Genomic DNA, 26,144 nt, shown 5'->3' with positions numbered 1-26,144 from the left:
AAGGCGCATGCACATTCATTTTACAATGCAATGGTTCAAACATAAAGGCACTAGCCCCAAAGGCCGATGAGTAAAACCATAGCACCCATTGTAACAAGAAACAGCTCAAGATGACAGAGACGCAAAGGCGCACACACACGAACGCTGTCAGCGCTCGTGTGTGCACCCTTTTCCATCCCTGCCTTCTCACGCTGTTTTTGGTTACACTCCTTCAAGAACAACTACTCGACCAAATATTAACATAGCACCCACCTTTCTTCATTAGTGGCATTGACTCCCCGAAGCCTCAGTGCCTTCAGAGTCTTGTTAACTCGCAGAGCTTTGCACAAAGCCGAAACTTCGCTGATTGGTACGTTCCAGCAAGACAGGGTCAAGACGTGCAAAGTGCAGTTTTTCGACAAGGCCGACGACCACACTTGCATTCCCTCGCACTGGTCGAGGCGAGCGTCAATATCCAGTGATGTCAGGGTGGTGTTGTTCTCCATCGCCGATGCCGCGGCTCGCATGAAACGCATATTCACATGCTCGAAGCCCCACAGAGAGAGTTCCTTCAGGTTTTGGTTGAGTTCAAGTGCTCCGAAAAGCTCCTCGATTGATTCGCACAACCGTACGTGGAGCGAGAGCTTCGTCAAAGTGCGATTCATTTCCAGAGCCTTGGCGATGACTGAAACGTCCACTTGACGGATTGGCTGGACACTGACTTCCTTCAATGTTGTCGAAACGCCCATTAGCTTCGCCATCGAGTCCACGTCCGGTATTCCGCTGTCACTGATGCACGACTTCAGTACAATGTACTCGCAAGCGACGAGGCTTTCCATCATTCTGAGTCTGCTATGCCTCCGCCGACGGTCCGAGACGTGAACCTTTTTTAACGTGCTGCGGTTCCGCTCCATAATCGCGTCGATTTGAGCCGCGAAATTCTCGTCGATTTCATCAACGTCGATGTGCAGCGTCTCCAAACCAGTGACGGTGTCCAGGTCTCCAAGATATGGATGAGCACTGGCACATTGGTCGATTTTTAGACAACGGAGTCTTCGACAAGTCAGCGTCAATGGCGGAGGACTCACGTGGCTTGCAAATGGTGGGTCGGTGTAGTCGATGCTGTATGTGCAACTCACGCTCAGGTCCTGTATGCAACGGTGCTGCCGCAAGAGCGACGATGCCAGACGTGACGCCTCGCGAGCGGTGGTCAGCTGCTCAAGGTCCATCTGTGTGTCAAACGACCACTGCAGTAGCAGCGTTCCTGGCGTGGACTCCTCCAGCTCCAAGCCGAGCGTGCGCATAGCTCGGTTCCACGCCGTTAGCTTGTCGGCCAGCCAACACGTCTCCTCAGAGCTCATCGCCCCGCACAGCCGGTCCAAATCGAGTTGTCCTTTCCAGTTGTCGTAATCTTCCCCGTGTGACATGTTCCCAACAACGTTCTTCCGACAAAACTGTAATGGCGGATTGCAATTCGTTGCTACTGATGTTCATGTCGATCTGACAACCAAGCCCATGCCAACGTTCAGCACCTCCTATGAGGTACTGCCGCGGTGTAAATATTTGAATGTTGATATTTGGATATTTATATTTGAATATTTGAATGTTCACGGTGTAAATATTTGAATGACAACACTCTGTGAGTCTGCCAGTTTAAGTAGAGCCAACGCCTCCGCTTGACTATATATATGCCCGGAACCTCGCTCTGTTTTTCATAGAGAGCCTACTGCCTATGCCCCTGCCAGAACCCAATCACGGAGGCCACGCATCCTGTCGCATGTTGGGACAAGGCGCTTTGGGAGAATTCTCGCCACCGTACGGCTTAGTCACGTGGCATGACGATGGCAGCTGCTCGGAGTCAGCTGCAGTAGCTGTGCGTGTGCGTGTTTGCAAGGGAGAGAGTCTACGGAGAGTTGAATACATATTACGGCGGAATAAAACAGGGACACAGAAAGACGCTAGCGGCCGTCCTGTGTGCATCTGCATTGTTTCTTTTTATTCCGGCTTAAAATATATTCAAGTCAAAACCAACTAGCCCTAATTTCAGCTTTAAATCTATAGAGAGAGGAATTCGGAAATTTAGAAGAGATAAAGGGTCACTATAAAAGGTCCTCCTGTCGGGGGGCACGGCTCAGAATGCCGCGAGAGGCGCTCGCCACTGTACCAAAAAGGAGGAGAGAATAGGCGAGGGAAGGGCCGCGCGTTCGCGCGTGGTCTCCGCGATGAGCTCAACGGCGCGCTGCCGGAGCTAATCACGGATTGAATGACGAAGGCATTGAGTGACGATGCGCTAGTAACGATAACGTCAACAATCTCAGTGTTGCCATTGTGGTGCCGACTAGCAGCGACGCCTGGCAGTGGTTTCTCTTCGAATGTCTTGGTTGGTTGTCTCAAGTTCTGCGTCTTCACACGCCGCTTCGTCTTTTACTGCATAGATTGCACCGATGCTTGGTTCATGCATGATTTGCCTACAGTGCCCTTTCCTTCGTATGTTACGTCTCTACCTCCTCTCCTTTTATTGCGATAGCAATTATATGGACACTCTCGGCTGATATATATAATTATAAAAGTATATACGCCTTCATAAAAACAACTGTTTCTTTTGTCTACGTTTCGACGGGAGCCCCGTCTTCTTCAGGACGTTATCCTGAAGAAGACGGGGCTCCCGTCGAAACGTAGACAAAATAAACACTTGTTTTTATGAAGGCGCATATACTTTTATACTTATAACCTTGCGGCAACCGAAGTTACTCTTCCGTATTTAAGCCTTATATATATATATATATATATATATATATATATATATATATATATATATATATATATATATATATATATATATATATATATAAAGGCACAAAGAAAAATAAAGCCGAAGAAATAATTCTTAAATGGCCGAACGCGGATTCGAACCCGCAACCCCGCGCTCCTCAGCGTGCTGCGTTAGACAACTCAGCCCCACACCTTGCATCAGAGGCCCCCGTGTGGCTGGAGATGCAGGGGGCAAATCCATGCGCCACAGTTTAAAAGAAAAAGAAATATCTAAGAGCGCCTGAATCTCCATTGTCGACACTTGCAGACGCAGCGCACCTAATTTTCTTCCATTTCGAATACCGCCCTTGAGACGCGCACGACAAAGCGGCCATTTTGTGCACCCACTCGGGATGTGGAAGGAAAAAAGAAAAGACAAAGAACACCGGGCACACCTTGCATCAGACGCCCCCTGTGGTAAGAGACGCGGAAGGTCACTCCACGCGCCGCAGTTTAAAAGAAGAAGAAATATCTAAGAGCGTCTAAATTCTAAATTTCCCCACTTATATTAACCGCCGGTTTCATGGCCAATACCCCGTAGTGGGTAAGAGCCAAGAATTAATGGTCAAGCAAGCAAGCAACCGTCTGATTCTCCATTGTCGACACTTGCAGCGCGTTGCTCAAGCACATAGGCGTAACAACTGTGACAGTTGTTAGTTCGCGCTTGCCCTGTGCATGCCTGTGCGTTCATTTAGGGCGTCCTTCTTTGTGCTTCAGCGGCACGTTGCAAGTATCGAGCTGCTTCTAGTTCTTCGTGTGACATTTCCAGTTCTTGCTCTCGCATTCATTGCTTCGCCCTTGCGGCAAAACTGTGACTTTTTAGGTCTCCTTCCAATAAATTCAGTTGTTAGACGCGCTTCGTCTGTGTTGTCCATGTTTTTTAGATGCGAAGTATCTCTTGCTCGGGGGTATGCAACGCGGCGTGGTAATCCGCACGCAGCGTGGTAGTCCGAACTCACACTACGCATGCGCGACTCTCCTCCTTCCCTCTCTCCAACAGCTGCGCGTTACTCTCTCCACTTCTCTACCAGCACCTGCTTGCGCTTCTCCTGCGTTCTCGCTTCTGCTCTCACGGCGCGTACGCTACTCTCCTCCTCTAGTCTCCTCTCCTTCAAATAGTAGAGAGCTGCGCGCGTTCAGTCCAGTGCTTGCCTCGGGTGGTTCCTCTGAAATGCGGGCTCGACATGCCGAAATTCTCTCCTGCGCAGCGCCGCGATGAGGGCCAGCGCATGCGCGTCCCCTCCCCCTCTCTTTTCTCTCCTACGCTGCCTCCCTCGCGCGCCTGTCGCCCGAACACGAACCGCCATCCAGCCCGAACCGCCATCCAGCCCCGGCCCCTTCAACTCCACGGGCGCCGTTCCCTCCACAGTCGAGAAAGACGCTGCTGCCATCTTGGCTCGTCCTCTCTACCCAGACGGCCATTTTAACGCCGAGGCACATTCCAGCGAGCAAGTCACGGTGGATCAGGAGGGTAACGACCGCACTGGCATTCCAGAGGGGAACCAGGAGGGACAATGCCCCTTGTCAAACAAGAACCCTCCCCCTCCCATCGCAGGGGGGAGCGAAGAAATCACTGCCTCATCAGCTTCGTTGAATGAAGCCACACGAGCGCCCACCAGGCCCCTTTCCCCCTTTGCTGACGTCACGGAGGAAGCACAGCTGACTCCAGGGAACCCAGCTCCCGCTCACACGTGCACAGCAAGGTCAGGCGAGCCATTGCCCATTCTTGAGGGAAAGGAGCCCCTGAATGGCGTGCCCTCCTCCCCACTCCCTCGCGCCAGCCGCGTGCTGGGACAGCTGACGGCTGAAGAGTTCCCCGCCCTCTCCCCCACTGGAGCCCCGAGCGCTACAGAGCTTTGCGCACCAAGTGTTCCCATCCACACCCGCCCGGTGTGGATGGCGTTTTTTTTTTGTCCTCAACTTTGCAGCGCTAAATATCTTTCTACAGTATGTTCCAACTAGCCCCCACACAAGCTCTTCGAATGATTTGTCGTGTGCTCGTCAGCGTGGGATATTTGGGAGCGACGATCTCAACTGCATTACGTGCCAATATGTCGTGAAACAATTGTGCGCGTCCTACACCAGTGGCGTTTCAAGTACCTCAAGAAGGAATGTCTTTCTCGTGGACAGCTGCAAAGTTGGTTTATAAAAGCTTGCAGGTAGGACTGCGCATGCAATTTGCGTCTCTCCGGGCGTCTCCGCGATGCATTGAACGTTGGCCTTACCTAGTCCTTACCAACGCCTCCTCAGGCGCTCACCTTACACATCCAGAAAATGTGCTGCTCTTTGGATCTTGATGGTGACGTAGGCGAAACGCGCCAGCATGCACCTGGCTGGGGACAAGACTCGCAGAGCGTTGACAGCGTGTGTGTGTGTGTGTGTGTGTGTGTGTGTGTGTGTGTGCGTGCGTGCGTGCGTGCGTGCGTGCGTGCGTGCGTGCGTGCGTGCGTGTCGGCGGGAGGGGTTGAAAGAAGGCGAGCCCGCCGTAATGGAAAAAATCACACCATCTCCCACAAAGGGGACCATGAGGCGATGCGAAGCAGTGTTTCGGCATGTAGAGCCCGCGTTTCAGAGGTGGAGTGGTGAGGGGGAAAGGGGAAAGGGAAAGTGGAGAGGGGGAGGGGAAGGGGAGAGGTGATGTGGAGAGGGGGAAAGGGTGAAAGGGAAGGAGAGAGGGGAAAGGGGAGGAGAGAGGGGAGGGGAGGATGGGAGAGGGGAAGTGGAGAGGGAGAAAGGAGAGGGGGATGGGGAAGGGAAATGGGGGAAGGGGAAAGGGAGGGGGAGTGGAGAGGGGGAGTGGAGAAGGTTTGCGCATGCGCAGTAAGGGTGGTCACGCCGCACACCACCACCACCACCACCACCGGATTGAACTCCGCTATAAGATGCTTCACATCTAAAATCGGCAAACGCGAATGGTGTTCTGAGCAGTGCGGACGTATTTCACATTTAATAAATCGTTGAATAAATCGCTTTTTTCATCAGTCACCGGACTGCTTACTTTCGTAAGCATAGGAGGATACTTTCGTAAGCATAGGAGGCGTAAGGATAGGAGCGCCTGTCCTGTCCAAAACGTATCTTCCTGTTTTGTGTTCTTGCCTGCCAGCATGGCCCAAGCGTGTGTCTCCAGGTGCCTACTCGTCGCTGCTCGGACCGGCATCGATTTCAGAATCGCTTCTTTGCAGAGGATCGAAGCGAGAATGATTCGCGAGGTCACGAATCGCGGCGATTTCCAATACCTCAGTATTTTCAACCATCACTTGCAGACACTGATGACAGCGGCGACGACGGTGGTGGTGACGAAGACGTGACTATACGTGCGCGCCTAGCAGACGAAATTACAGCTGAAACTCGCGTCACCGTTTTGTGTGGCCACGCGATCAGGTGGTGGTCCTTCCGGGCGTGAGCGCGGGGGTGACGACGCGGCAGCGCCTTAAAGTGGCGGCTTTTGCACCCGTTTTGAACCACGCTCGTTACTGGTCATAGTAATCAATATTACGGATATCTATTCATTCCCCCGTGGCCTTATCAGTGGTGAATTGGTACTAGAAGTCGATAACTACACATGCGCGCAAAAAACTCTACATCCGTAAAGTTGATGTCACTGCTCCTTTAAAAAGTGCTGCTAGATAAGTAATTATTGTTTTAGTTTCAACTGAGTAGGCGGCAACCTTTATGCACATTAGTTTTAGCTGTAATATGAAAGTAACTTGGTGTATGCTTTTTGTTCAGAAATGTTATGGTTAATGTAGATTTGTTTCAAGCACTAGTTTTCGTTAGCATGGTCATTGCTAATATCAAAATTTTTGTGTGCCACATGACGACTTGAATTTCTTGAATATGTCGCCTGCTGTGAGGTGATTTGCTTATGTTTCCTAGTTACGTACATGTCATGTCTCACAGTGTCATATGTATCGACATTTAAATTCAACTTAACAGAAAAATGCTCACACCACAATTTTCGTTACATCCATAATTTCCACATAATGGTGCTTTCTCATCAAAACGTCTGTACTACACTGCACCAATCTTTGTTCTCAGATGTTTGGCTTGCTTTGTTGTTAAGCGTTACTCTACTAGTCAGATGTCTTGGGTAATATGCGACCTTGACATCATATGTTAATTTATTTCACTAGTTGCCTCAAGATCTTGTGTGCTGCATATGTTTATTTGGATTGCGATCACTTTATTAGCATTTGCGTTTTGCTTTTAACTAAATGCATCACACAAATTCATGTGTTCCATACATTTGTGTGATCTCGTCAGATTCAACAGCTTGTGGTCAAAAGGCGGCACCATTTTCCTTTCCAAATATAGTACCTTTTGTGTATTCATTATGCTATTTTTTAATGAAGTTATGTTTTATGCATTGACGGTTCATCAACTGATGTACACGCTTTTACTAATAAAAGGGTGTTAAGTACTTGACTCCTGCCGAATGTCAAAATGCTGTTAGTAATAAAAATGTCGCCTGTGCCTTACGGTGTTGGCATTCTGAGGTCAATTATTCGTGATGTAGATGGTTGTTGACGCTGACGCTCTATTGTGCAATCTAACAGTGTCCACGTAGATATATGAAATGGAAAAGGAGCTCTTGTGATACAGTCTATCAACTCTATTCAGTACGTGTTCAGTAATGAATAATGGCTACTGCCAAATAAAGAAATTCTGTTTCTCAAATGCAAATGCCACTACTAGGAGAGTTTAGTGCCAATTTAGGTAATTGCTCGCTGTAGCTTTTCTGTCCCCTCATTTTCATGTTGTGTTGTGCCTTATACCTCTACCAAGAGCGTGCTTGCAATATTAGTATACTAAAATGCTGAATAAATGTGCCGCAGTATACTCTCAGTACTCTAGATTCCGGCAATCTTCCCATGTGCATAGTTTGACTTGTGCTAACATGTTTAGTGATGACGTATGCTCATGCAATAAATTGTTCAACGCAACCAGCAGAATAGGGGATAAGAGAGGCCCTCACTGAGCCTGGAACCTGTACATCAAGGCAGGCGCATATGTACAGAACGTCCCACTGACTGATATCCATGTAAGTAGTAATGTGGGCTATTTGGTATCCCTTCACTGAAAATACAGCGCAAAAAATGGAGACGCAAAAAACGCCAGGCCTGCGCTGAAACCGCAGCACAGTCACAGCGAAAGCTGGAAGAGCGGCGTTTCTAGAGCCCGTTGTAAGCTCTCTTGGGGCTACAATACAAGTACACTAGAAAGGTACCCACTACGCCATAAATCACAATTTTTGTGAAGTTGGGAAGCACCTTCTAAGCCATTATTTGTCATTCTGCGGAGAAGCGAGGCACCAGCTACACGTCTGTAAGACATTATGTGCACTTTGTTGACGTGCCGACTGATGACGATGAAGAATTATGGCTCAGCCCTTTGTAATGGGTTGGAAGCTTTAAACAGCCCACCAGTTATGTATTTTCCATTGGGTGACGCCCAGTCGCTATTTCCCTCTCCCGTCATGCTGTATAACATACGTTGACGTGGGAGAGAGACGGGGGGGGGTGAAGAACTTTACTGAGACCCCGAGGAAATGGATCATGCGCTTATGGGCTTCCTTGGCAACCAATACAAGGGCACTTGCCAGGAACCCACTACGCTATAAATCATTGTAATTTTACTGAGACCCCGAGGAAATGGATCATGCGCTTATGGACTCCCTTGGCAACCAATACAAGTGCCCTTGCGAGGAACCTACTACGCTATAAATCATTGTAATTTTTTAGAAGTAGGGCAGCAGGCATTGTGCTATTTTCGTCATTCTACGAAGAGCGTTGGTACCTGCTAATCGCATGTAAGGCATTATGCGCACTTTATTGATGCTGTGCCTGATGACGATGAAGAATTATGGCAGAGCCCTTTGTAATGGGTTGGAAGCATTCAACAACCTACTCGTTGCGCAATTCGCATTGCGTGACGCCTGGTTACAGAATTCGCGTTGTGCGACGCTTGGTGCTTATTTTACTCTTCTACCACGCTATATTGCATTTGCTAATGTAGTTCCTTCCCGACATGAAGCCTGTATAGGACCTTTTTGCAAAGCAGTTTCAAGCACCGGCATGGCTCAGAGGTTGAATACTGGGCTCCCACGCAGAGGGCCCAGGTTCGAACCTCGTTCCATCCTGGAATTTTTTTCTTATTTCGTTTTTTTTTCTTATTTCGAGCGATACTGGTTACGGACACCGGCGGCGGCGGCGGACAACTACGGCGCCAAAAACGGCCGGTGAAATGATCTCATAACAGCAGGGGCGTAGCCAGAAATTTTTTTCGGGGGGGGGTTCGACCATACTTTATGTATGTTTGTGCGTGCGTTTGTATGTGTGCGTGTATATATACGCAAGCAAAAATGAAAAATTTCGGGGGGGGGGTTTGAACCCCCCCAACCCCCCCCCCCCTTGTCTACGCCCCTGCATAACAGCCTTCGCTGCAAAACACAAGGAAGTGAGGACACAAACGACGCTTGTTAGTGTCCTTACTTTTCTTGTGTCTGTGCGCCTCCATTTCTGTGCAGTATTTACAATGGATCCATTGATATCCAGCGGATGTCCGAGGTCCACAGCTAGTCCAATGCCTCACTTGTAATGAACGTCAGGACATCCCGCGGTCTTCGGCTGGACATAACAAAACAAGGTCACAAAATTTGCATGCGTCCGAATATATCCGAATGTCCGTTCTGACATCCTTACGGATTAGCACGGAATGTGCAGTTCCTTTGACCTATATATGGTCCTGCAGACATACCGCATACGTCCCGCGTAATTTTCCGTATATCCGCAGGATATAAGTGATTTCCAGCACTGTGGTCCGAAAGATGTCCCAAGGTTATTTGTTGTCCATTGGGAGAATACAAACGTTAATTGTGTTGGGGAAGGCAAGTGCTGTACGACGAGCTCGCACTGGATCGCCAACGGCAGCGGCCGAGGCGTCCGCCTAGCTAGACCTACCGTTCCCACCAGCCAGGGGCGTAGCCAGAAATTTTTTTCGGGGGGGGGGGGGGGGGGGAGGGGGGGGTGTTCAACCATACTTTATGTATGTTCGTCCGTGCGTTTGTATGTGTGCGTGTATATATACGCAAGCAAAAGTGAGAAATTTCGGGGGGGGGGTTTGAACCCCCAACCCCCCCCCCCTCCTGGCTACGCCCCTGCCACCAGCGGCGCCGTCAGTAAATGCGCGCTGTTGCGGCTTGCTCGTTGCTCACGAAGGCACGATTTTATTGACTATGTTTTTGAACAGCGACGCACCGTTGTGCAATTCTGTTTTTGTTGGAGCTTTTCACGAGAATGCGAAGTCGTATGATTAACGTACGTACCGAAACAGGAGCTCTGGGCAGAGCACAGACACTGCTCGCTCGTTCGTCCTGTGTATTGAACCGTGGCATGCAAAGGCATGGTACGCCGGCTGTGCAAAAATTTCCGATTGCATAGCAAGCCATCCACAATAGCGTGCGACTTCTCTGCGATGATTACACTGTGTGGATATAATATATAATCTCGAGAACTCGCGCAGCCAGCATAGAGAACATCTATACACGCGCACAGCTCGTTCCTCGTTGAAAGTGGTGCCACATGAAAACGTCGTTCCGGAAATGACATGAACTTGACCCGCTGCTCCCGTGAGCTAACTCACGCGCGCGACGCCCGCCGCAGCTTCCGGCGCACGACGCAAAAAAGCTGACAGGTTCTCGTCTTCGACGCGCGTCAACACACTACTGTTCGACTGGCGAAGACACTGAGCATCGCGCGCTGACGCGTTCCAACGCGTACGTGTGGTTGGGGCTTAAGAACAGCTTCGCTGTTACAAATAAATAAACAAAGCACCAGAATCATACTCACTCGTCTGGGTCTGTGGCCGCTGATGCCGGCTGTTCAGTGCGCACCGAAAGCGGTGATGCCGATGCCGCGAGACTGAGAATATGAAGGTGAGGAAAATGGTCGTCCTCAGAACCACCCGACTCTGCTGACTGGAATTCCGCCATCCCAACTTTTACATTACTATCGACACCTGTTCCCGCAGGCCTAATTGGTAATGAAACGGCCCACGCAAGTATTCGAGCTTTCATGATCCGAGCGCAGGCTAGACTAGGGAACGCTTCAGAAGCCAATAATCTCCATCCAGAAAGGTTGCTTACGTACCACGACATTTGCGGGCATCACCGCCTAGGTCGCCAAACCCTCCCACCTTTACTGCGTCGGTCTTCACGCAAGTTCTATGGCGTAAACTACAAACCGGCACTTTTCTCTCCCCGGCCTTACGCCAAAACATTTATCCGGGAATATACCTTAATTCGGACTGCAAGTTTTGTTTTGTCAGCAGAGCGGACCTAAACCACATTGTGGCAGTGTAAAAAACACTCCCCTCCCCCGAGCATTGGTAAACAATTAAGTAGTCAGGAGCTGTGGGAGGCTACCACGCGCAGCTACAACCCCACACTTCAGAAAGCTATCCTGAGGTGGTAGAGGAGGCCTACCGCGAGTAGGATCCCTCGCCTTCTCGCAACCACTTTCCCTTAAAATGGGATAAATACAGCTGTTTCGCTCTCTCCCTCTCTCTCTCTCCTGCGCCAAACAGTGAGACAACATTGCTTATTTTATCTTAAATGTATAAAGGTCGCAAGAAGATGCCGCGGGAGGTTATCCTCCTCTACCTTTTAAGCCCACCTCAGGATTACCTCAAATAGTTAAAAGAACGACGGAAGATATATAATAGGGAACACTGCTTACGGCATTGGCTGCAGAGTCTAAAAAAAATCATCTTCTCTTATCTTTTCGTGAAGCAAACACTCAGTCTATTTGTCACTTGCTTCTTGCCGTTATCTCTCTGGCCTCAGCGTTTTCACAAAACTTACTTCCGAAACAGCCATATGCGTAATGAACTACGTTCTAACCAATCCTATCATTCTGTACGCATTGACCACTCCGACAAAGTTGGAATTATTTTCTGTCGTTCTGCTTACTGTTACCATAGTGTTATTCCGCGCACATCGCAGATTTGCAACCGCCTTCACAGAAGCACCGCCACCATTGAAGACCATCTTTTTAAAACACTAGCTATTACTGTATAATTAGTAGCCGAACATCTTGTATCTTTTTTTTATCGTTTGCTGCATTTTTTGCTCATTTTACTCCTATTTTTCTTTTACTCACTTCGCTCTTCAATGCTATTGGCTTTGTGGGTATGAATAAATGAATTAATTATAAAATGAAATTATACGCGGGCGATTTGCCAATTTGGACATCAATTACCACTTAGCGGCTTGCGTAAGAAGCTGAATGTTCACATAAAACTCAGAACGATGTTAAAAAGAAAGACGAAAGCCGAAACGATTTATTTATCCATCTTACCCTCAGGGTTTGCACGCTACAGAGGGGTGGGGCATGTTATTAAATGTGTCAAGAGCAAATATTGTAACGATTCGCCCCCCCCCCCCCGAATTACTGAATGTAAACCCAGAAATGTAATCCACCCGATTTTAGACATTCCTGCGTAAAATATGTGAATAACGTTAATATGGAACTTGAAAGATATGGGAATTCAAAGTTGAAAGAGAGCGCCTGTCCGTGTCCGCTCTTGCCTTTTGTGATGTTTCCGCGCTATTGCGCTATAGATTACACACTACCAACCAGCCCGAACCACTACCCTTCTAATCTACGAATCAATCAGGTCTGCAGACTATGGGACCCATGCGTGCTACGCCTCAAAACTAAAGAGAAATTTAGGGCCAAGGCAAAATGAAAGGTCTTTTTACCTTTCAGGCGGTAATTTATGTGTTCAGAAAGCATGTTGGCTGGCAGTAAACGTAGCCCATGAAGGATGGTCGCGTCGATGGATGAAGCGCAATTTTCGGCACGTTCATCCTACATATTCATGTAAATAACTGTTCAAGACGTACAGGGTTTGTCCGAAAAGTATATTCAGTTATTATATTGTAAAGGGTATATACCTCACAAAAGGCTAGGACCGCTTCATATTGGTGGAGGGGGAAGTTAGCTTACGCACACGTGGTCGCACTGTCGTATGCTACCATCTGGAGAGTAAGGAGACATTTTTCCGTGAAACTTGTTTTCATTTCCCGTGCAAGCCACAATGCAGCGCTCGTTGGAACAAAGGATTGCCATCAAGTCTTGCGTGAAGCTCTACCAGTCCGATGTGGAAACTTTTCCTATGATGAAGACCTTTGTTGATAATTGTTAGTCATAACATCAAGTGTGCCGGTGTCATAAGGCCTTTTTAGAAGGTTGTAAAGAGGTCAGCGATGAAGCCCGCTCTGGACCGCCGTCAACAGCCATCACCGATGACAAGGAGCCAGTCCACACCGCCTTGACCCAATCCCTCGTCACTTCAAAGGCGCCAAGGGTACCCCAGGTGCCCTACAGTCCTAACATGGCTTCTCCAGAATTCTTTTTGTTTCCGCGATTGAAAACTCCCATGAAATGACATTATTTCGGAACGCTTGACAAAGTCAAAGGGGCTCGCACCAAGGCTTTATAGGAAATTCCGTAGGAGATCTACCATGACGCCTTCGATGCCTGGAAATCTCACTGGAAGCGATTTATCGTCTCAGGAGGAGCATATTTGGAACCCTTTAATTGTGTTTTACTGATCTGATCAATACATCTTTTTTAATCGACTCACTGACATTATTTTCGGACATGCCCTGTATTTCGTAGCGCCCTGTGCATGTGTCGTTCCTCCTCGTCTGGACCCTTCTGTTCCCTGGCGTTGTTGTACTGCAAAGAACTGTTGATCTTGAAACGTTTCCAAACATAATAGCAACTATTACACCCTCAGAACATGGACCCGTCAGGCCGGAGGAGCAAAGCGGTTCAAATATTGTTGAACGTTTTGAAGTCGGTCATGAAAAGCAATATGTACTGCAGTACTTGTACCTACTGCTCGCCTATCGGGAGCACCGAAAGAGAAAACGCAACAGTCCAAGCCCTCAAGGGGGAGTGCCATAAGACGCAGTCTTGTCGCCATTTCGTTCGCCCTTGCGGCAAAAGTGTGACTTTTTATTAATCGCCGCTAATAACCCTGCCCCCGTTGAAGATGGCAAACTGGACTTAGCCTAGTTAACCTCCTTGCCTTACCTTCATTCCTTCTCTTTATCTTTCTCACCAATAAGTTTCTTGCGAGCGTCGCACAAAGAGTCGCCGTTACATCTGCGCAGTAAACATAGCGCTTTGTTTGGAACGTGAGTCCTCGGCCACTGCGGACAAACCCGTTTGACGCTGCGCAGAGACAGCGACGTACAAGCACCGTAGACTTATACAACGACTACACAGGGCAGCGCTAGTTTCTTTATAGCAGCGTACGGCCGTGAGCTACTGAGTCACGCGCCTGTTCGTCGTGTGCCATAGAGCTGTATAGGCGCGCCAGCACACGACTTGAACGCCCGTCACAAACGAAAGTATAGATACAAGGTAGAAAGGAAGAGTAATATTTGTAAGCGCGGTTCTTCGGTGGCCCTGTTTGACCCGTCTTTAGGACGCTGGGCAAATGTATGCGCGCGGTCATCCATCCGGTCGTCCTCAATACCGCCGGCTGCAGCTCCCTCGGTTGAGAGGTCGTGTGGGCACTTACGTGTGCGCGCGAAGACGCCGATATAAGCGAGTGCCCTTCTTACCAAAGTCTCCAAAATAGGACCTGACGGACGCCGAGTCGGCTTTTCTAAGCGAGCATCATGCTTCGATGGTACTTCAGGCAGTTTCTTGCAGCCGCTGCACTGTTTTGCTATGGACTTGTCGCCGGTGACTACGGTGAGTCCTTCGTACTCGCATGATCCTTTGGAATGGAATCTGTCTATCATTCTTAAAATTGTGGCTCACTCTGTCACAAGCAACAACTCTCGTACTCATTCTTCAGGGGACTAAAGTATGAGGAGCTCCACAAATAACTGCACCACACGGCTATAGAAGGCCAAGCATTGACATAACGCGAGGACATGAGTAAGATAGCACGAAAAAACAAGGACAAGATGCGAAGGCGACAACATGCCCAAGATCTTGTGTTGTCATCTTGGCCTCTTATGTGCTTGTTTTTTTAGTGCTCTCATTAGAATGTCGCGCCACCTCACCCAACAATCAATTCTACTTGAGTAACGAGCATTGTTCTTTTTTAGAAGGACGTTGTGTAATGTCATAAATAGTTTTAGAACCTTTTAATTATAAACTCGGAAGTTATGTTACGCGAGTTGTGCGAATATTTCCTTGTTGTGTTGTATCGAGTAAAATGTAAAATGATTGTGAAATGTAAAAACGCTGTAACGCGTAATAGCCATAGGTCGGGAAACTCACTCATGAGTCGACTCACACTCACTCACACTAACTCAGACTCAGATCGAGCTGTGAGTCTGAGTGTTAGTGAGTCCGGTTGAAGAAAATTTCCGTGAGTCTGAGTCCGAGTGAGTCCGGTTGAGGAAAATAATGGTGAGTGCGACTCCGAGTGAGCCCTGAACGCAAAATATATTTCATGAGTGAGTCTGAGTGAGCTCCAGCTCTAATTGCCGACCTATGATCCTATCCACTCATCTCTCTGCGTTACTATCAGCCTTATATCGGCTTACGTTTATACTCAGATCTATTCCCATACACCCCAACGCACTAGCGTTCATGCACCGCCTCAATGTTTATTGATCAGAGGCGTGAGTAAGGGGGGGGGGAGCAGGTGCTACAACCTCCGAACTCTTTCACGGAACTTTCTTAACAGAAATATGTCGTGCGAGTAGCGTATTTCATAAAAATGTCCTTACGAGATTGAAACTCCTGAAATCTAGTATTTGAAGGTACAAGACCCAGAGGCTTATCGTAGAGTACCCATTTTTGGAGATATTGGCATTCAAGAGAATTTACACCATGATCGGAATAGCTCACTTAATGCCAGCGGACTCATGAGTCGACTCACTCAGGCTCACTCAGGCTAAGGTCAAGCCGTGAGTCTGGGCCTGAGTGAGTCCGGCTGAGCAAAACGCTGGTGAGATTGAGTCCGAGTGAGTACGGTTAAGAAAAAGTTTAGTAAGTTTGAGTCCGAGTGAGTTCGGTTGAGGAAAATTGCGGTGAATCTGAGTTCGAGTGAGCTCTCACAGCAAAATATATTTCTTGAGTGAGTCTGAATGAGTTCCAAAATTTTTGCAGACCTATGGTAAAAGCTATCGAAATGTTGGATGAACTTGGAACAGCGCGAGACTATCAAAGCGAATGCCACACCGTTACCTGTGCCAGCTAATTGTCAGTTGCGCTTCTCCGCAGAGAACATTTGTGTAACCAACGGTGGTACGCGTCATCGCCCTAAGACGGACAGTGCTCTAGTTGCTCAAAAGCGCGAATGGAAGTGTGGGTACTTACAAGATGCAACCGACGCTGCCACTAGTGCCCAAAAGATGCTGTTGGTTAGCAGGGCTCCCAAAACCTAAACTATGATATAAACAAAGGTTCATTTACATTCTTCAATGCAATCGCAAAACAAAAGGACAAAAGGTACAACGTGTTGCCACTCCAAACAACACAACAGGTGAGGGGAGGATGGAGACTTGAGACGATGAGAAATTGTTGAACACGGAATGCCGCTGGAGCTCCGGTGTCATTTCCTGTTCAACAATTACCCATTTGTCAGGTGTTCTATAGAGAAAATTTGGTTTATAGATTGACTTTCAACATAAAAAAGTGCGATGTCCGACTTCGTTAATTCTGTAATCAATTGTTTGTTCATCGCTTCTCATGAGAAAAACAAAAGTTGGGACACTAGGTCGTGTACACTGGATCAAGTGAGTACTCGGCATGCTTGATGAAATGTTTTTAAACTGTGACATTTTTCTAGTTATGTAGAGTTGTGTCAATGCCTGCTATAGTTGAATGCCTGGAACCTGAGCCGCGAAGGCGCTGCGTTTCCTTCGCCTCTTCCCCACTCCTTTTTGATACAGTGACCAGCACCACTCGTGGCGTTTACTTTTAAACTTACACAGCTCTAGCAGCGGCCTCCGAGCAGATGGTAGCGTTATGTCACGTGAGAAGGCGGTGCGGTGGCGAGCGCTCTTCCAGGGCGGCTGGTCGCAACGTGCGGCAGGACGCGTGGCCTCCGCGATCAGTTCCTGTAGGAGGCTAGCTATCGAAAAATCAAAGCCAGTTTCACCCCAAGTGAAAGCTGTACTAAACAAGAGCATTGGTTCGCCCGTGTTTATCTGCTCTTTTCGGTTCTTTTCATGTGATATCTTCTATACTTTTCTGTTCTTTTGTTGTGATTGATTTATTTTGAGCGTATCTATTTTCTTTTCTATGGTCTCTTTTCTACTATTTGCTGTCCAAGCCCGGTGCGTCTAGTTCCCGGCGCTGAAGTTTCGCCTCCGCTTCTTTCTTCCGTAGATCTGTGTCCAACTCCCGACGCTGGCTCGCACAGAAGTAAACGCGGTTACGTTGAAATTGGCTAAGTATGTAGGACTAATTAGCCGTCATCGACACATACTGCCAGCTACAATAAAGAGATTACTTTACGACGCGCTTTTTTAATTCCCGTCTATGTTACTGCTTCCTGGTATGGGGTAAAACTACAGCTCTTAATATGACAAAACTGAGCGTGTCACAAAAGAACATGGTTCGACTTATTTCAAATGCTCCCATTCTAGAACATACCGCCCCTCTTTTCAAACAGCACCAAATCGTGAAAATATCAGATCTATATACTTACAAATTGCTGTGCTGCTACAAAAAGGCAGCACTCGGGAAATCGGACACATTTCTTAAACTCGCGAACCTTAAACAAAACTTAATTCATATCATGTCCGATATCAACCGCCTTGGCACGTTCCGTTCTCACGCACACACTATGGAACGCAACGCATCCAAGACATCGTCCCAAGGACATTAAACTATTCGAAACACAAGGAACAGATGTTTTGTTTCACACAAAAAAAAAAACGAAATTAGAAGTCTGTTCGCTTAACAATTCAAACTTGCCTTTTCCAATATTGGAGTATACACGTATTTCGCAAGTTGTGTTTTCCTTCGTTATCCATGCTGTATGTATATATACGTATATATCTCTACGTGTATACTATGCGCATGCATATCTGTACATAACTGCGCATTGTACATTTTAACGTACTTGAAGTGCTTATAGTATATTTCTTTGCATCTTTTTTCCTTGTTTTGTCTTCTCTGGCTTTTTACTCTCTGTCTTTTTTCTCTTTTTTTTCTTCTTCTTTTCTTTTCTTCCTCTTTGTTTATTTTTAGCAAGTGTATAATCAGCATAATTAGCTCTATTTCACCTTGTAAAACTAGTGTACCTGCGCCCGTAGTGAATGCACTACGGTATCAATGTGTAATTGTGAGCAACTATTAATGTGCATTTTTTTTTCACTTTTATCAAGTACTGTACCCTGTCGGTTCACCGCCGATGGGTGGCTGGGGCTTTGTCAAGCTGTCATTGGACAGCTTTTTTCCCGGCCACCTTTTTTAACCGTGAATGTTCTTGTTTTTGATGAAAATAAAGTTCTTTGATTGATTGATTGACTGACTGATTGATTGATTGATTGATTGATTGATTGATTGATTGATTGATTGATTGATTGATTGATTGATTGATTGATTGATTGATTGATTGATTGATTGATTCATTGATTGATTGATTGATTGAACTAGCCTTTCGGCGACGCTGGCGTTCACGGGCAAACAAGCTCTGGCGTTCCAAACACAGCCCGCTCGGATTATGTGTATCAACGTGGGACCTGCGTGACGCCAACGCGAGACATCAGACAAGACACTTAAAGAGTATAGGGGTTCTTACTTTGTAACGAACAGATCCGCGCGTGCGAAACTGTCCCGTCTTTTGGATCACACCGCGCACTAGAGGAGTGTAGTTACTCGCTACTAGGTGCTACGCAGCAGCCCTAACAGTCAGAGCTGTGACCCCTATCCCGCGGTTCGCGTAAGTTGCGACGCGGCGGAGTTTCAGGCCAGTGGGGACAGAGACAAGTCTTTCAACTGAAGGTGTTTATTCACCTCAGATGCCATTGCAACAATAAGTAGCAAGCACATCAAGTTAACACCTCAGAGGCGGAGCGTTCCGCACTACTGGGGGAAACAACAACAAATAGCAAGCACACGTCGAGGGAATGATAAAAGCTCATCTCACCTCGCGTGGCTGCTTTTGCACTCCGGTCCGGGGCGGTGGTTCGCACTCCATGCCGGAGCGCTGCAGGGGGTTGATGGCGGCGGTGGTGCTCACGGCTTGGGTACGATGTGGTCAGTCACACCGCCCAAGAACCGAAGACCAGGAGCTCCCAAGAAAGCTACGCGCATTCCTCGGGGTCTGGAGAGGAGTCTCTCCAGAAAAGGGCAAGGAGGGAAAACGGGGCATCTCGAAAACGGGGCCAGGGAGCAGGGCGCGAAAGGCTGCGGGAGCGGCACAGTGCCCTCTCCCACGCAACCCCTCTCGCCACTGCGCGTACAAACGTAGCGGGAAGCCGAGGGTGCCGCCGCGTTGAAGACAACGGGTTGCGTGTGCAACCCACATCCCCCCCTCCTTAATTGAACCCTTTTAGCCAAAAAAGAGGACCGCCATCACCAGGGGCTTTCTAAGAGGGGGGCTAGCGACTCCACCAGAAACACGGCGACGTCCGTGTCGATGAGGGAGCCGCGCGGAGACGCAGATCACAGCACCGTCATCGCTGAGTGATGGCACTGGGGAGACATGACAGCTGATGGGGGCGCGGCAGGAAACCAGGCAGCTCGGACCGTGTACGCTTTTGCTTGCCTCTGGCGTCGATCGCTGGCTCGGACTTCGCGGGCCCGTGCTTTTGAAAGGGGGGGGGGGCACCCGGCTTTGGGCTCGATTCTGGTGGCCGTCCCAATGTTAGATGTTCGCTTGTGGTGGAATGGTTCTTTCTTTTTCTTTTGAAGATTTCTCTGTATCGCGCGCCTCCGCTGCTGTGGGACTATCGGCACGCAAAGCAGCAATGAAGGCGCCGACCCGTCCTTAGCGGCTCGCCACTAGATGCTCAGCAGGGGTCCGCTCTGCTCCTGCGGCCTCGTCCTCTCTCTGCCTCTTTTCTTCTAAGGCGTTTGGAGTCGAAAGTCCCCCGACGCTTGCGGCTGGCCGGCTGCAACCAAGGCTGCAACCCCCGTTCTGCGCAGCGGGATACCACGCTCGTACCGCGGGTGCACTCCGTAGTTCGGTCGCCGGGTCTGCAACTCTTCGCCGGGCTGTGCACTGGTTCCGCGAATTCTTCTCCACTGAGGCCATTCGGGACCGGAAGCTGTTTTTCTGTCGCCTTGACTCTGGCTGCTGCTGTAGGCTTTGGTAGAACACTGTAGCTTTGGTGTCGCCGCTCCCGGCTGTAAGACGCTTGCGTTGACAGCTTGATGAAGTGCCAGGCTGTGGGGCATCTGCTGGCGAAAACGGTCGTTTCGGCTTGGCTGTTGTTGAAATGCTGCCGATGGGTGATCTGCGACTCGAACAATAAGCTAGCCCCTCTCTTACTCTCCGAAAAAGCAAGCGCGTGCTCGCTCTCGAAGGCTGCATGCTAGATATCAGCGGAGCGTCCTATCCGATATCACGCACAATAAAGCCCCTACGAACCGGACAGAGTTAGTTCTGCCGAGATCGCAAGTTGTAACGTCGCACTGAGCTCGTATGTCGAGCCGTGCCTTCGGATGCCACTGCCTGCGGGCGCGGGGAAGCGTTTCCCTCGGGCCACTCGTTCCCTCTGTGATAGTAGGGTTTGAGATCACAGACATGCACCGGTCAGCCGATCGGTCTTAGCGTCAAGTCCGTCAGCTTGCACACGAGAGAAGAGACAGTCTCTCCTACCCAGTATACGGTACTATCCACTGCGGTGCCAGAGAAGCTGAGAATTTCTTACTGGCATCGCTTAGGACATGATTGCGCTTCAACACCAGGTCGCCCACTTTTTACTGACGTCCTGATGAGAGCGGTCATACTGCGCTTTCTGCTCCGCACGAGCAGTGCTCAGGTTCCGTCGTGCTTTGCACAAAGCCTTCGTCACCTTTGCTCGCAGCCCAGCTGCATAATCAGCGCGTGCTGACGAAGCAACCAGTGCCATGCTGCATTCCTGTAGAGTATGTTCTACGGTACTGGCAGCTCCCTTCAAAGATTGGGGTGGCGGGGGTAAAGCCAGTCGAGCGTGTTCACAGCATCCCTGAGAGCAATTGTGCGTCCCCGCAATTTCAACGAGCATGTGCTTGATGTTGCGGTTCCCACGTTCAATGAGATTTGCCTGGGCACATACGTGTTCGTTCTCCTGCGCTTAATGCCGAAGGCTACGCGGGAGTGTACGAAGATTTCGACAGAGAATCAGGACGAATTGTCCGTTATAAATTACTTTTGATATTCGAATCACGTGAACACCTCGATGAGCTTATGCACGAGTATGCGTGCCAACGTGCGGGACCACCGCTTTGAAGGACTCATGTGTATCCTTCTCCGTGGATTTATCTTAGCAAGGTTGGTCAGTTCTCAGCGGGCAGGGATCGAAAGTAGGAGGAAACACGCTCTCGCAGCGTTACTAGCTGCTTCAGAGCGCCGCGCACTAACAGCAATACCAGCTGCATCAACGTGCGCCGCGGGCCGCGCCGCCGGGCTCCCGGAGCCCACCAAAGACTTACAAAGTATTTACAAAAGAGATCCTGCCGCTGTTCCTCTGACAACTCCTTCGGCTAAGCAAGCTTTCCACTAAACGACGCAGTCGTAGTGGTTAGCGTTCTCGTCCTGCGAAGGTGGGTCGTCCGCCCTTCGTTTCGGACCGTCGCCGTTGAGCATTGTAGCAGTTACTATATGCTCTCATGGCTGAGTTTCAAATTATCAGAATGAGTAGTAATGTTACCCCCCCCCTGATAACATGAGCGTCGCAGCAGTTACGTCGCTCATCAGGCTCGGCGTCGGGCAAGGTGAGTGGAGTAGTAATGTTACTCTTCTCACAGACGAGCGTACGCGTAAGTGCGTCCGCTACACGCTGTTCGTTCTCCCTCTGCAGCGAACAGTAAGTCGCATCGCTGCAGGAGGGGCCCATCGCGTCAGCCAGCCGCTCATACCCCTGCTCTGTGCTACTTCTACTTCCTTTGGCTAAAGTTCGCCGCAGGAATCGAAGGGTGCAGTAGCCGTTACCGCATCTTCGACTGTTGCTTATTGGCAGCATCCGTGACAGCAATTGCAACGGCTGTATAAGTCAGCCCCGTCTGCTGCCATGGTTGTTCGTTAGTGGCAGTCCTCACACAAACTGACTCGCTCGCTTCTGCCGCACCGCTGGCCCCACGTTGGGCGCCAAATTAGGGGTTCTTACTTTGTACGAACAGATCCGCGCGTGCGAAACTGTCCCCGTCTTTTGATCACACGCGCACACTAGGAGGAGTTAGTTACCTCGCTACTAGTGCTACGCAGCAGCCTAACAGTCAGAGCTGTGACCCCCTATCCCGCGGTTCGCGTAAGTTGCGACCGCGGCGGGTTTCAGGCCAGTGGGGACAGAGACAAGTCTTTCAACTGAAGGTGTTTATTCCCTCAGATGCCAATTGCAACAATAAGTACAAGCACATCAAGTTAACACCTCAGAGGCGGAGCGTTCCGCACTACTGGGGAAACAACAACAAAATAGCAAGCACACGTCGAGGGAATGATAAAAGCTCATCTCACCTCGCGTGGCTGCTTTTGCACTCCGGTCCGGGGCGGTGGTTTCGCACTCCATGGCCGGAGCGCTGCAGGGGTTGATGGCGGCGGTGGTGCTCACGGCTTGGGTCCGATGTGGGTCAGTCACAAACCGCCCAGACCGAAGACCAGGAGCTCCCCAAAAGCTACGCGCATTCCTCGGGGTCTGGAGAGGAGTCTCTCCAGAAAAGGGCAAGAGGGAAAACGGGGCATCTCGACTTCGGCCCAGGGAGCAGGGCGCGAAAGGCTGCGGGAGCGGCACAGTGCCCTCTCCCACGCAACCCCTCTCGCCACTGCGCGTACAACGTAGCGGAAGCCGAGGTGCCGCCGCGTTGAAGACAACGGGTTGCGTGTGCAACCCCACAAGACACTAAAGTACAGCAATAAATTACTTTGTACTGATAAATTATAGTTTGAAAACTTTATTGTCGTTAATTTCACCACCACAGGTTTATTATTAGATGAGAAAATCAGTGTCAAAGTCTCACTTTTAATTTTTCCACCAAAATCACCTATGGCGAAGTCACGGATTTTAAAGGGTTTTTCTTTTTCATACTTTGTCCACATTGGCTAAACGAAATTTCCTGAAACTTGGTATTTAATCTCTGAGTTCCTGGAAAGACAACGTACTTCACTGTTACCGATTAGGGACTACGTAGGCCTTTGCAGACGCCATCAAAATCTATGACGTCACTGGTACTCTTGCGGGAATTGCAAACTGGCGCCGCTACCCACATTTTCTTTTTTCGCGTTCTCTCGCTTACCCATCGTCTTCTCGCGGCAAGCGTGGTGTTTTTGGTATAGTGAAAGAGTATTTTTTTTCTGTTTAGTGTCCCTTGAAACTGCTCCGCGAAGAAATGAGAGCGACATTCCAGGCATATAGTACGAGGAGGCGTTGATTGTGTACACGAGGCGTGCTTGCCTTTTCCAGTAGGAATTTATCTACTATGTACATGGCAACTGCCAGCACGGGCCCTTGGAACAGTTCATGATGTATACATCCCTGCATGTCTCGCAGCTGGACGTGTTCCACATGGCAGCGCGTGGCGCTCTCCTCGGGCTGCGGCCTCCTCAACGGACCAGAGGATAGCCGCGTTGAAGGCGGCGATCGAGTCGGCTCTCGCTCTGCCTTTGTCGGCTTCCTCTGCCAACAGGCTGCCACACGTGTCCATTCTCAGGACTGGCGACGCCAATGGACTCAAGATAATTCGCAAAGGTATGAAAGCCACAGTTCACTCTACTTATTAGTGGTACGTGTACCAAGGGACATGCTTGTTTCTCTTCCAAACATGTCTGGTCGAGTACTCACTTCCAGTTTCTCTCGAATATTCATAAAAAATTTTGGGCACCTCCATCCTAAGTGAATGCCGGGTAACTGCAATGCATGCCCTGTCCCTGTGTTTCTCTCTTCTCAGGTTTTTTTTTCGCGTCCGCACCTCGGGATCGGCTCGTTACCGGCGTTTCGCTTGTGTTTTTCTGGCTGGCACCATGGGATTTTCTTGACGTTGTCGCCGTTTGGCTGCTCTGTCCTGTTTTTATATAGTAGGGTTGAGCCATCGACGAAGTCGTTCTTTCTCTGCAAGCTTAGCCATGACGACGGGATGCGCTCTCCGTCGACACTGCCGATGGCCGTTCTCGGGTGAGCGAGCGCTGTCGTTCTTGGCGAGCCTCTTCAGCGGCGTCCATAGCGGGAAAGAGCCTCCGCCAGCTGGCGCCTTCCTAAAAGTAGAGAAAAGTAGAGATAAAGAACAAAAATGAAAATGGGGGAAAATAGGGTCATTCTGCCTTAAGAGGCAGAGAGATGGACCGTGAATTTATATTTTTTTGGTATAATAACATAATTTAATCAATTTAGATAAGGTATTAGGGCGACATGAAACAAGGAACTTTTTTTTTTCTATTTTTTTTTTTCTTAGAGCCTGGTGGCAGACATGTCCCCGCCCCGTTTTTAAGGGAACGCTCATAGCATCCATCCATCGGATGCTGGATGGATGCTATGACCGTCCCCTTTGTAACGGGGCGGTGACATGTCTGCCACCAGGCTCGAAAAAAAAACTTTTTTGTTTCATGTTGCCTAATACCTTATCTACATTGATTAAATCTATGTTATTATACCAAAAATACAAATTCACGGTCTATCTCTCTGCCCTCTCGGCAGAATGACTTATTATTCCCCCATTATTTATTTTTGTTCTTTATCTCTACTTTTCTGCCACCAATACTCTAATCGTCTCTTACTTATTTCTATCGCGGGCGTGTTCAGCTTTCCATTGTTGTCCCTAAAACCCAAGGCTTCATGTAGACCTCGTGCCCACACGTATACCTGGGTGAATATCGCCACATTCAATCAGTACATGTTCCATCGTTTCCTTGTTTCCCCCGCAGCATGTACATTGTTGTTTCTTCGTTCCTGAATCTCGCTTTATAACTACGCGTTCAAGGCAGCCCGACCTTGCTTCAAACGTAAAGCGCTTCCCCTGAATTATCATAAAACCTTTCCCCCTCCTTATTTCGTTTTTTCCTTTTCGGTAGTTCTCAAGCCGGCTTCTTTTCCATCGCTGTCATCCAACGTCCTCTCCGCATCTCTGACCTTCCGCTTAATGCTCCTTGTTGCCATATCGCCCGCCTCGCCAGCCGATATTTACTGGTGAGCCTCCTAGTTTCTTTTTCTCACTGCGTGTCAACGCTTTTTCTATACAAATACCTGAAAACCTCTCTGCCCATCTACTCTTCTTCATTTTCCTCAGCCTGCTCTTCGAATCTCATTTTGCTCTGCGCTTCCCTCACTTCAAAGCCTGTCATCCCATATCTCCCTTTACAGCCTCATTTTGTCGTCTTCCCGTGAGCGCCCAACGCGAGGCGGCCCACCGTCCTTTGATTTACATCCATTCCTGATTGTACCTCTGACTTCATGCACACCACTGAGTTCCCAATGTAAGCCTCGGGAACCATCACACCCTTCCACAGCCCTTGAAGCACCTCGTACCTATTTGCCCCATAAAGCTCTGTGCTTCATAATTGCAGCATTCCTCTTTGCCTTTGCTACCGATACTTCCTCTTGTACCTCCATATATCTATCCCCTCCTTTTACCCATACTCCGAGCTACTTGTACTCGCTTACCCTCGGTATTTTTTGGCCCTGTATGAAGACCGATGGTCTTCGTGATCATTGAATACCATATCCACATTTTGTTGCACTAAATCCTAGTCCTAGAGCCTCACATTCAATTCCGCATATATCTGCCAGTCGCTGTATATCATCTTGACTGTCCGCCAAACGACATATCATCAGTATAAAATAGACCTGGAAGCTTCTGCTCAGCCATCGTGCCGACCTGTTTGTGCGACAAATTAAATCCAATTTTGCTACCTTCTAGCGCTTTTTCCATCCCCACCATGTACAGCTGAATACAGCGGGGACAAAGGACATCCCTGTCTCAGCCCCTTGCTAATTTCAACGCTGTCCTTGCTACTTATCCTTCCCATTCTATACAAACTGTATTTTCCTCGTATATTTCCCTCAAAAGCTGTATACATCGTCACCTATGCCCCTTCTTTCAATATATCCCACAAAATTTCCTGATTAACGTTGTCATACGCCCCGGTGATATCTAGATAAGCTACGTAGACGGGCCTGTTTTCTATTTCGATATTTCTATACACTGGGTAAGAACCAAACAGATTATCGTCTA

The sequence above is a fragment of the Rhipicephalus sanguineus genome, chromosome 8, assembly GCF_013339695.2.
Source record: "Rhipicephalus sanguineus isolate Rsan-2018 chromosome 8, BIME_Rsan_1.4, whole genome shotgun sequence".
Lineage (NCBI taxonomy): Eukaryota > Metazoa > Arthropoda > Arachnida > Ixodida > Ixodidae > Rhipicephalus > Rhipicephalus sanguineus.
This window is presented reverse-complemented; position numbering follows the sequence as displayed.